This window comes from Scyliorhinus torazame, chromosome 14 (genome assembly GCF_047496885.1).
Source record: "Scyliorhinus torazame isolate Kashiwa2021f chromosome 14, sScyTor2.1, whole genome shotgun sequence".
NCBI lineage: Eukaryota > Metazoa > Chordata > Chondrichthyes > Carcharhiniformes > Scyliorhinidae > Scyliorhinus > Scyliorhinus torazame.
The window spans coordinates 79,240,121-79,252,659 of NC_092720.1; the positions used below are offsets into that span (position 1 = coordinate 79,240,121).

The following is a 12,539-nucleotide window of genomic DNA, read 5'->3' on the forward strand; positions in this document are numbered from 1 at the left end:
GGGCAGCTCCACACTCAAGACGCTTGATTACTACCCCTTCCCTCCACCAACGACAGCAGTGTGTACCATCAACAAGATGCACTGCAAGAACTCACCCAAAAAAACATTTTGCATTCAGATTGATTATTAAAAGGTACAGCCAGGCACATGGTTTGTTTGGCAGCACCTTCCAAACCCATGACCACTACCATCAAGAAGGACAAGGGCAGCAGATACCGGGGAGCACCACCACCTGGAAGTCCCCCTCCAAGTCTCTCACCATCCTGACTTGGAAATATACCACCGTTCCTTCACTGTCGCTGGGGCAAAATCCTGGAATTCTCTTCCTTTTTTTAATAAAGTTTCACGATCAGTGTTTTTAATTATAATGTGTGGTTTCCGACAACTGACATTCTAAATTTAATTTTCCAAAGAAAAAGATAGCAATTACAGTGGTTACAGACCAGTGGCTGTACAACTTTTGAAGAGATCAACATTCTTTGAATATGTAATATGAATGGGGCCAATGAAGTCTCAACAATAACTGATAGAACTTAAAAACTATTTTGAACAGCTCATCCTCAAGTCCTAATATTGTCTAAAGTCTTAACAAAACATCAAAATTAAGATGCAGCCTTTTCTTTTTGAGAATTCTCTGCATCAATAAAGCAGCCATAGATATTTTAATACAATACTCTTATTTGACTAAAGCATGACCACTGACATAACTGTGTTTTGAAACAGGCAATTGTAGAATTTGAAACAATCAGAGGCTTAAAGCCCTCAATCCATTTGTTTTAAAGTTACATGTTTGATCATTTTGTAAATTTTAAGCAGGACCTAATGCTGTATAATATTAAAGTTAAAAAAAACTGCCTTATTACAAAACCCACAACAAAATACACTGAATTGAGACTCAAATAGAGAAATTCAAATAAGGCAAAACTGTTACTTAAAAAGGATTTGGGGTTTCACTCCCACACTTGCTGCAAAATAAAACCTGTTCCCTGTAGTTACAAATATTCTGCCAATCCATTCCTTATTCCCTGAATAAAGACAATTCTATTGCATCAGGTCATCATTCCGCTCGGGTTTTAAAGTCTCTCGCATGGTTTCCCTTACATTTTTCAACAGTTTCAACTCTTGCACATTGGCTGGCATTACAAGCATTTTCAAACTTTGACCGTACACAGTGAACACAGGCAACTAAAACTTAAACCAGCAAAGAGATATCACTTAATATTTCGGTAACAAATATGGGTCGTGCATGACCCATCATGTCATAATCTTCAATCTTTTCAATGTGAATTTCCTTTCTACTGTCAGATATCAATAGTTTATTGTTTAAGCTACAATAACAAAGCTCATCAAGAGTTCTGACTAGACTTATGCTAATAAAAGACTTGCATTTAAAACCTGTTATAGGAATGCTTGTTCCATTCCCCTTCACCCCAACCCATTCCCCTTTTCAAATCAAAGAGAAGCAGCTCATTTCCATCGGAGACAAATGTTGGTAGGACTGATAACCATCCAGTTTATGTGGCATATTTCTTGGTCCACTGTCTTGCTATTCTGTCATGTTCAGCCCTGTTAGTCATATACTGCATGGCTATGCTCCCAACCAAAGGGTCCGCAGGATTGCAATCTGTGAGAAGAGAACAAATTGACAGAAGTACCTTTGAGATGGTCAGTGCTGAGCTCCAGTTATCCTTCAGGATATCCAGACAGATCACTCCTTGACTGTAGATATTGCAATGATAGATCCTTGTTCGGAAAGTCACCTTGGGTGGTTTGAAAGGATATTCTGCTGAAAATACAATTTCAAGGAAGAACACACCACCTTCATAAACTGACCCAGGGGGCCCCAGAATCATTGACCTCCATTCACAAACATTATCGCCTTTTGATCCAGCACTTGTGAGTTCAAGTGTGATTTACTTCAGATCATTCTTAAACATTTTTCATTTGTTCTGTTGGTGTTCCATTTGGAATGATATGTCCATTATGCAATCGTAAAGGTGATTTGGTAAGCTGCAGATCCAATCCCAGAGTCCCTCTGGTTCCTCTTTGTAAAGGTGATTCTCACTGGTTGTTCCTGGCTTGCTTCCTTTCTTCTGGTCTGGTCAAGGTCACCTCACACACCAAGCTTCGAGTCCTTGCTTCGAGTCTTTTACTTCAAGTCTTTTGCTTCGCGTCTTTTGCCTCGAGTCTTTTGCTTCCAGTCCTTCCTGGAATTCCCTTCCTGACAGCACTGTTGACGTACCTACATCTCAGGGACGGCAGGATTTCCCAAAGGCAGCTCACCACCACCAATAAATGCTGACCTAGTCAGTGATGCCCACCTCCCGTAAATTAATAAAACAACGATCCTGACCGCAGGCAGGGCCGGAGAATCCCGGCCTGGATCTCCACCAATAACAGTTCAGAGGTCGGAGCTGCGTTCATAGTTGCCAGAAGTGAGTATCCTTTTTATTTCCTTTTACGTCCTTTAGGAAAATGGACAGTTTCTGTTCGACATCTCCCGACAAAGACAGAGGTCATGCTTAAAGTGCATGGAGAATTACAAGCATAGATCACATCTTATATTAGGAGCCCGAGTTGTAAATATATTTTCCATTTTTCAGGTCATCAAATGTTACCATTTAAAAAATATACATCAAAAATACATGAGCTTACCTCCTACGTCAATATGACATGAAACTAATAATCAAGATTTTGTGGTTCCAATTTGATATTTCAGCACCTGCTGGAAAGTTCTTCTCTCAGAGGTGAGAATATACATGAAATTCATGCTGATTCTTGTAAGATAAACAAGCCCTAGGGGCAGAACACTACAGCTCAATTCCTTGTCCCTTCAGGAGTGAGAACGCATCAATTCGGTTTATCACCAGTTTGCATAGTTGAGAGGCTTGCACCAATAAACAGAATTTGTTTTATATGAACAATCTTCAACATGATTTCACAAAATGTACATAACTCATTTGCGTTCCATGACACTTCAGAATATACCATAATGTAATTTCATCAGCTGGATGCTTCTAACATTGGCTTCAGATCAATAATAGGCAGCCATGTCAAAATAAAAGCAACTTATAACACAAATGGAAAATTTGGAATTTTATCCCTTCCGCTTACACAGCACTGCCATTTTGATAAAAATTCCACGCTCATGTACAACTGGAATTGACAGAGATTCTTGCACTCAAAAAGGAGGAGATTCTTCTTTGCACTTTCACTAAAATGGGTTTAGGAGAGCTAGAATGGGGCATGAAAAAGCAGTGGCAAGAAGGATTAGGGGAAACCCCTAGGTGTTCTACACTTATGTGGGAAATAAGAGGATGATCAGAGCGAGAGTAGGGCCGATAAGGGACAGTGGAGGGAACTTGTGCCTAGAGTCTGAGGAGGTAGGGGATGCCCTAAATGAATATTTTGCTTCAGTATTCACTAGAGAGAGGGACCTTATTGCTCGAGAGAACAGCATGAACCAGGTTAATAGGGTCGAACAGGTTGATGTTAAGGAGAAGGATGTGCTGGAATCTTTGAAAAGCATCAGGATAGATAAGTCCTCTGGGTCAGACGGGAAATACCCAAGGTTATTAAGGGAAGCGAGGGAGGAGATTGCTGCGCCGTTGGCGATGATCTTTGCGTCCTCACTCTCCACTGGAGTAGTACCGGATGATTGGAGGGAGGCGAATGTTGTTCCTCTGTTCAAGAAAGGGAATAGGGAAATCCCTGGGAATTACAGACCAGTCAGTCTTACGTCTGTGGACAGGTCATGCCTCACAAGCCTCATTGAATTCTTTGAGGATATGATGAGACACATTGATGAAAGTCGGGCAGTAGTTGAGGCGTATATGGATTTCAGTAAGGCATGTGATAAGGTTCCCCATGGTAGGCTCATTCATAATGTTAGGGGGCATGAGATACAGGGAAATTTGGCTGTCTGGATACAGAATTGGCTGGTCGAAAGAAGACAGCGAGTGTAAGTGGATGGAAAGTATTCCGTCTGGAGGTTGGTGACCAGTGGTGTCCCGCAGGGATCTGTTCTGGGACCTCTGCTCTTTGTGGTTTTTATAAATGACTTGGACGAGGAAGTGGAAGGTGGGTTAGTAAGTTTGCCGATTACACGAAGGTTGGTGAAGTTGTACATAGTATTGAGGGCTGTTGCAAGTTACAACAGGACATGGACAGGATGCAAAGCTGGGCTGAGAAATGGCAGATGGAGTTCAACCTAGATAAATGTGAAGTGATTCATTTTGGAAGGTCAAATTTGAATGCTGAATACAGGGTTAAAGCAGGATTCTTGGAAGTGTGGAGGAACAGGGAGTTTGGGGTCCACGTACATAGATTCTTCAAAGTTGCAACCCAAGGTTGATAGGATTGGTTCAGTAGGTAGTACTCTGATCTCGGAATTAAATGATAAAAGATTCAAATCTTGATACAAGGTATAGTGGAATATTATGACTGTACTATGCTGCATCGTCCAACATGAGAACTTCTCAAAATTGCAAAGTGCTGACATACTGGTGAGAAACGGATGCAAAGAATGATCCCTGCAGTGGGACAGATAGGCCTGAGGCCCTAACAAAATTGGATCTGGAGCGTCATTGATAGTCGGCCAAGGAACTGAAGATGCCGACCGTGCATCGTCAGACAGCTCACCAGCAAAACAAACCTAGTAGCGTTTTATTCTCAGCTGCGTGTAGATCCTGGATGGGGAGGATGGGCAAAAAGTGTCTCCTGAAACTCCTGGTTTCCCCTAAAGCTATTTGTGAAAAAAAATTGACAGTACCCAATTCTTTTTCCCCCCCAATTAAGCATGACCAATCCACCTATCCAGCACATCTTTGGGTTGTGGGGGTGAGACCCACGCAGACATGGGGAGAAAATGTGCAAACTCCACACGGACAGTGACCCGGGTCTGCGGTGCTAACCACTGTGCCATCATTACCCCCCAAAAGCTAATAACGTGTTGGCAGCCACAAAGGTAGAAGATAGATCTCAACACCAGTCATGCTCATCATTGATAAAGTGGTTCTTTAACAGCTGCCATGCCTCAGGACATGGCATATGTAATAATAATCTTTATTGTAAGAAGTAGGCTTACATTAACACTGCAATGAAGTTACTGTGGAAAAACCCCTAGTCACCACATTCCAGCATCTGTTCGGGTACATGGAGGGAGAATTCAGAATGTCCAAATTGCCTAACAGCGTGTCTTTTGGGACTTGTGGGATGAAACCGGAGCATCCGGAAGAAACCCACGCACACAAGGGGAGAGCGTGCAGACGCTGCACAGACAGTGACCCAAGCCAGGAATCGAACCTGCGCCCCTGGTGCTGTGAAGTAACAGTGCTAACCACTGTGCTACCGCGCCACCATATGTATATGGCTATGTCCATCCAGGGCATCTAAACAAGAAAGTGTCAATGTCCATGAGTTTAGCAGTGAGGCTAAAGCTGTGCAGATTGCTCGCACTGGTAAATTGATATGCTTTACACACATTTTACACCCAAAAAACAATATTTACATAAGAAATAAGTGCAAAACTAGTTCAGTCTGCTGTGTCTACCATTCAATACAATCATGGGTAATCTTCAATTTTAACTCTATTTTCCCACCCATTCTGCATTTCCCTGGATTCCCGAAATCTGTGTCTCAGCCTTTAATGTATTCAATGGTGAAATATCTACAACCCTCTGCAGTAGAGAACTCCAAAGATTCATAATCCTTTGATTGAAGAAATATCTCATCCCAGTCCCAAATAATTGCTACCTTTTAATAAGACTGCATCCCCTTGTTCTTGATAGTGGAAATAACCGGTGTGTCTACCCGGTCAGTACCCCTTGTATCTTGTATTTTGCAACAAAAATAAAAATCAACCGCACATTCTTCTACACTCTAGAGAGCACAGACCCAATTTACTCACCCTCCCACAGAGTAACCCCCTCATCCCAGGAACAAATATAGTGAACCTTTGTTGCATTCCTCGACTGCAAATATATCTTCCTTAAATATGGAAACAGAGTATTTCAAATGTGGCTGCACCAACACCTTGTACAATTGTGGCAAGACTTCTTTATTCTTGCATTTCAATCCCCTTCCAATAAATGGCAATGTGCCATTTGTCTTCCTAATGGTCTGCTGTACCGACATGCTGACTTTGTATTCCTTATATGAGTACAACAAAGTTCCTCTGGACATTAACTGCATAAGTTCCACACATTAAAAAAAATACATTGCTTTTCCATTCTTATGACCAAAGTGAATAACCTTCCACTTCCCTAGATTATACTTTCATGAGAATGTCCCTGTAAGAAATGTTTGGCTGCTCATATTACTGCAGTGATGTCAGAGTGTGGGTGGAGCTGGGCTGTCCTGTCAGCTTCTTACTTTCGCTTTTGAGCAGGCTGCAGGGTGTGTTTTAGTTTCGTTTTTAGAGCTGGATAGCTGCAGTCACAGCCAGAAGGTGTAGGAGTTTCTCTCTGTAATCTAATGACTGTAAATCGATCCTGGTGATTTAAAACTAAGAACAGTAATGATTTTAACCTAATGTGCTTCTGTTGAAAGGTGTTCCTTCGGTCTTCTGGATATTGTTTGGGAAGTTATGAAGCATTACTTAGTGTTGTAGTCTTTGGGGTTGTATTTGAATTAATGGTTGCTAAGATGCTCACTGTATGTTTTAAAAAGGTTAACTTGAGTTCATAGAATAAACATTGTTTTGCTTTAAAAAATACTTTTCCATTTCTGCTGTACCACACCTGCAGAGTGGGCCATGTGCTTCCCATACCACAATCTATTAAAAGTTGTGGGTCAGGTGAACTCCATGATACACTTTGGGGTTCTCTAAACCCTGGCCCATAACAATACTCCCATTTGCCACCTTGTTGCCACGAACAATATATTCATATTCTTTTGCAGCCTCTTATCCTCCTCACAGCTTGCATTCCTACCTCATTTTATATTAAAAAATTTAGATCCAGTATTCTCTTTGTCCAAGTCCATGGATCGCCACCTTGAAGTTGGAGAGGCAAGTGTGCTCCGTTGATCTCTTGAGCGATGCCATTGGGAGTTCCTTGGTCCTGTTAGGGCCACCCATGGTGACAAGTTCAGGAGGAGGTGCCAAACAAAGTGTGGACCCTCAATGGCAGAACAGGCGAAGAAGACTCTCGTCTCACCAGCTGCCAAGGTGGAGGAAGGCTGCAGAGGCAAGGTGGGCATGGTCATCATGGGTCGACAATCACCAAAATCTGACCACCAACCCATCAAGGTGGAGTAGACAGTGACAGCAGTCTGAGGTCCCCATGTCAGAATAACTCTTCTGCCGAACTCAATTTGTCAAGTCTTGTGGCGATGGAAAATTGATGACAGAGACAGGGCTGTAAACCTTGATGACCCTAATCAAGAATCTCGGGCGAGATTCTCCGACCCCCGCTGGGTCGGAGAATCGCCAGGGGCTGACGTGAATCCCACCCCCGCCGGTTGCCGAATTCTCCGGCACCGGATATTCGGCGGGGGCGGGAATCGCGCCGCGCCAGTTGGCGTGGATGGGCCGAAGTCCCGCCGCTAAAATGCCTGTCCCGCCGGCGTAGATTAAACCACCTACCTTACCGGGGGGACAAGGCGGCGCGGGCGGGCTCCGGGGGGGGACGCGGGGCGATCTGGCCCGCGATCGGGGCCCACCGACCCGCGGGCGGGCCTGTGCCGTGGGGGCACTCTTTCCCTTCCGCCTTCGCCACGGTCTCCACCGGCGGAGGCGGAAGAGACTCCCTTAATGTTGGGGCTCAGCCCCCAAAGATGCGGAGCATTCCTCACCTTTTGGGCGGCGCGATGCCCGACTGATTTGCGCCGTTTTGGGTGCCAGTCAGCAGACATCGCGCCGATACCGGAGAACTTTGCCCCTGAATGCAGACAACAGATGCACGAAGGTCAGTGGATACCTGTGTTGGGACAGAAATGTCTTTGGGCAGCACCATATGTGACTGAGCAGTCGTCTTCAAGGTACCCTCTACTCACCCCAAATAAGGAAGTGGCAAGAAAAGGTGCCTTAAAAATAGACTGTCCTACTTTCTCTTGGCTGGGGAATCACGTCCTGCGTGATCACTATCTTGGTTGTCAAAGAAAGAAAACTTTCCAAACGTTGAATGTTAGAGCACTCACGAATAATCACCACATGGAAAGAACAGCAGAAATTGTTTCACATGAGCCATCAAGACTCCAGGGGGACCGGCAGGATCGCAACACTACAAAAGGAGACAAGGACGTACCCACAACCGCCATGACAGACACTACTGGAAGAACTACTGGACGCAAGCATACTAGATAAAGGAAACTGTAGTGACATGTATGACCGACTGATAGAAAGGGCCAACACCGTACAGGACGCAACAAGAAAGAAATGGGAGGAGGACCTGGGGTTTGAGATAGGGTGGGGACTCTGGAGCGAAGCACTGCATTGGGTAAACTCCAACTCCACGTGCGCAAGGCTCAGCCTGACACAGCTAAAAGTGGTACATAGAGTGCACTTAACAAGAACCCGTATGAGTAGGTTCTTCCCGGAGGTGGATCCATGTTATGGAAAAGTATATTCTTGGGCATATGGTTCGCACTGCTGCTTCACAGAGACAGGAATCCGGGTTTGATTCCAATCTCAGGTGACTGTGTGGCGTCTGCATATTCTCCCCGTGCCTGCGTGGGTTTCCTCTCACAGTCCCAAAGATGTGCACGTTAGGTGGATTGTCCATGCTAAATTGCCCCTTGGTATCCAAAGGTTAGATGGCGTTGCAGGGATGGGGTAGGAGATCGTCCTATCTGGGGTGCTCTTTCGGACGGTTGCAGACTTGTCAGGCCGAACGGCCTCCTTCTGCACTGTAGGTATTCTATGATTTTTGGGGACTTTAATGCCAGCATTGATCATGACTCCAATATTTTCAGAGGTATCATTGGGAAGAACGGGTTGTGAAAAGCCAATGCAAAGTCTGTCCTCCCGTTGACAAAGTGTGTTTAGCATGGCCTCATTATAACCAGCACCCTCTTCCACCCGAAGGATAAATACAAACCATATGCAGACATCCCAGATCAAAGCATTGGCACTTCCCGGTTTATGACATTGTTCAGGTCAAAGATCTATGTAATTTGTGTATCGCTTGATCAATGTGGGGGATTGCTGATCCCTGCTAGACCAATCATGGAGTTGTCCAATCGATGTTAACTATCCACCTTGCACCATGACATCACAGGGCCAAAAGATCCAAGGGGTGGGTGATCAATGTCTCAGCATCAATGCAGCCCGAATGAAGATGATTCCAAGAGCAAAGAACAATACAGCACAGGAACAGACCCTTTGGTCCTCCAAGCCTGCACCGATCATGTGCCCTAGCTAGACCAACCGCTTATATCCTTCTGCTCATGTGCCTATCCAGTGTTATTGAAAATATGGAAAGATGTGTCATTTGAAACATGGAAGTCTGGCAATATCTGGTCTTGAGAAACATGAGAGGATACAGGGAAAGATCCCACAAAGGGTTAACAGCAGCTGCCAGGGAAGGATTGTAAAATGCAGATATCCTTGGTCAAGCAGGCTTTGCAAACAAGACAAACAGGATTTTGAATGAAGACAAAAACAATGGCTCACACCTTCATTGAAAGTAACTATCTTAGTAAAGATCTGGAAAAGAATGGATGAGGTTCAGTTGAATTTGGTGATAATTCTAGGTGTGAAAATTTGCTAATACCAGGTAAATGAAAGAAAACTGGAGACTATCAGTCTATGAGAAACATAATTCAAAGCCAAAATCAAAGTCAAAATTATGAGCTGAGGACACAATTGGAAAATAAAACTATAGAAATGACAGGAATTAAAAGTAACACCTCTTGAAACCAAAGCATTTTGAACATCACAAAGGAAACAATGTAATCAGATCTATGAGATGAAGTCATGTCAAAACGAATACTTAGTTGGATTAAAAGGTTTAGATCAAAGATACTTTTTACAATCAAAGAAATAAGAGTTACTTTACAATAACGTCAAAAAAAAACTTAATTGTTAGAGAGAGAATATAAACCAAGAGACTAGGGCAGGAAGAACCAGAACGGGAACCAGAACTTCGAGGGGGAGAGAGAGAAGAGACAGATTACAGTCAGCTTGGTCATGGGAAAGAGACAGGGCAGAGCAGCAGAGCTAAAATAGCTAAGTACATCTAAGGAAGGCTAGAATTTAAAGAGTAGGCAGATTCAGCTCAGAGATAGCTCTCATATCTCGGTACATGGGAAAGATAGGACACAGCAAACAAGCTCATCAGCGAATACATCTAAAGAAGACCAGATTTTTAAAAGATTGATTGTCAAGTTGGGCCTGAAGGTCCCTTCAACCAACCAGAAGGATCCAGAAGCAAGATCTTTTTATTTTTCTGTAAAGACAGTGATTGCATCATTTAAAAAGAGAAAAAAAAAAAATTATAATAAAATAACTTAAAAGTTTTTACCTGAAACAGTGGTTATTAGTCTACTTTACTTACTTAGCAATGCGGGACCCAGGATTGATGCTACTAAGTGGTAAGTAGATGAAATCTTCGGTGAAGGTATGGATTATACCAGGGGATAACTTGAAAACATAGTTTGACCTGAATAGCACCCACTGAAGCCTGTATCGGAGTCAGGGAGTGAGAATCCCTGATCACCATTTAGAATGTCGGCCCTTTTTGGTATAGGGGGACTTCTAAGAATAGTGGTGAGTTTTCAAAAAACACCAGATAAGTCTTAAAGGTCGCTAACATATCTGCCTCAACCACCTCACTTGGCAGTGCATTCCAGGCCACCACCACCCTCTGTGTAAAAAAACTTTCCCTGCACATCTACACTGAACCTGTCCCCTCTCACCTTGAACTTGTGCCCCCTTGTAATTTTCAATTCCGCCCTGGGAAAAAGCCTCTATTCACCCTATCTATACCCGTAATAATTTTATAAACTCCATTAGGTCAGCACGGGGCAGCACGGTAGCACAAGTGGATAGCACTGTGGCTTCACAGCGCCAGGGTCCCAGGTTCAATTCCCCGCTGGGTCACTGTCTGTGCGGAGTCTGCACGTTCTCCCCGTGTCTGCGTGGGTTTCCTCCGGGTGCTCCGGTTTCCTCCCACAGTCCGAAGACGTGCAGGTTAGGTGGATTGGCCATGCTAAATTGCCCTTAGTGTCCAAAAAGGTTAGGAGGGGTTATTGGGGATAGGGTGAAAGTGAGGGCTTAAGTGGGTCGGTGCAGACTCGATGGGCCGAATGGCCTCCTTCTGCACTGTATGTTCTATGTTCTATGTTCAGGTCGCCCCTCAGCCTTCGTCTCTCTCGGGAGAACAATCCCTGTTTATTCAATCTCTCCTCATAGCTAATAACCTCCATACCAGGCAACATCCTGGTAAACCTTTTCTGTACTCTCTTCAAAGCCTCCATGTCCTTCTGGTAGTGTGGTGACCAGAATTGGACACAGTATTCCAAATGTGGCCTGACCAACGTTCTATATAACTGTAACATAATTTTCGAGCTTTTATACTCGACACCCCGTCCTATGAAGGCTAGCATGCCATATGCTTTCTTTACCACCATTTCCACCTGAGCTGCCACTTTTAAGGATCTGTGGACCAGCACGCCCAGATCTCTGTGTCTCTATGTTCCTGATGGTTCTGCCATTCATTTTATAGCTCCCACCTGAATTGGATCTCCAAAATGCATCACCTCGCATTTGTCCGGGTTAAATTCCATCTGCCATTTCCCTGCCCAATTTTGCAGCCTATCTAATATTCTGTTGTATTCTCTGACAATCTTCATCACTATCCACAATTCCTTCAATCTTAGTATCATTCGCAAACTTGCGACGTTTTCTTCCAAGTCATTTATATATGTTACAGTTCATAATCAATCTGGAAAATCTTCACATATCTAACTCAATCCAGAACAATGGGATCGAATAAAGTCAGCGGTCTTAGACTCCTTTGGCAAGACTATATGCATCATCACCTGGATTAGTTCAAATAAAATGAAGCTGAAATATGTGACCAAGTAGAAGAACCCAAGGTCGCAAGTCAAAAAGGCTCACGGCTGATGCTCATAAGACAAATCCAGAAGATAAAAGGACATGTGGTGAGAAGAGAAAGCTGGAGATCTAACAATATGCTGACCATCATGACATGTGAAACTTTTTTAAAGCCATGTCTTTTATAAATCAATGTCAAATGAACAAATTCCTCTTGGCTCACAGGATGATCATTCCCTTCTTAACGATGCTCTCTGTCAGCGCGAGAAAGAACCTTTTCAAAAACTGCTCAACTGTTAACCCAGAGTAGCAACCATTCCTCTCCATGCTATCCCCCAATATCCTTTGGTAGAATCTATGGGTGAATCACCATTGATGGGCGAGCGACAAGCTTTAAAAAGTCTGCTGGCATTCCAGCTGAGCTGTTTAAAGCTGGTGGGCTTTTGTTCACATCAAGACTCCATGTACTCATCCTATGGCTTTGGGAGAAACCTGCCACCACCCCCCCCCCCCCCCCCCCCCCCACCCACCCCACTCCCAG

The 12,539-nt window shown here is 43.9% G+C and overlaps 1 pseudogene; it reads right to left on the reverse strand.

The window, feature by feature from the left end:
* Window positions 1–1,445: 1,445 nt before the first annotated feature.
* Window positions 1,446–12,325, reverse strand: LOC140389036 (ubiquitin-conjugating enzyme E2 E1 pseudogene; annotated as a pseudogene).
* Window positions 12,326–12,539: the final 214 nt, after the last annotated feature.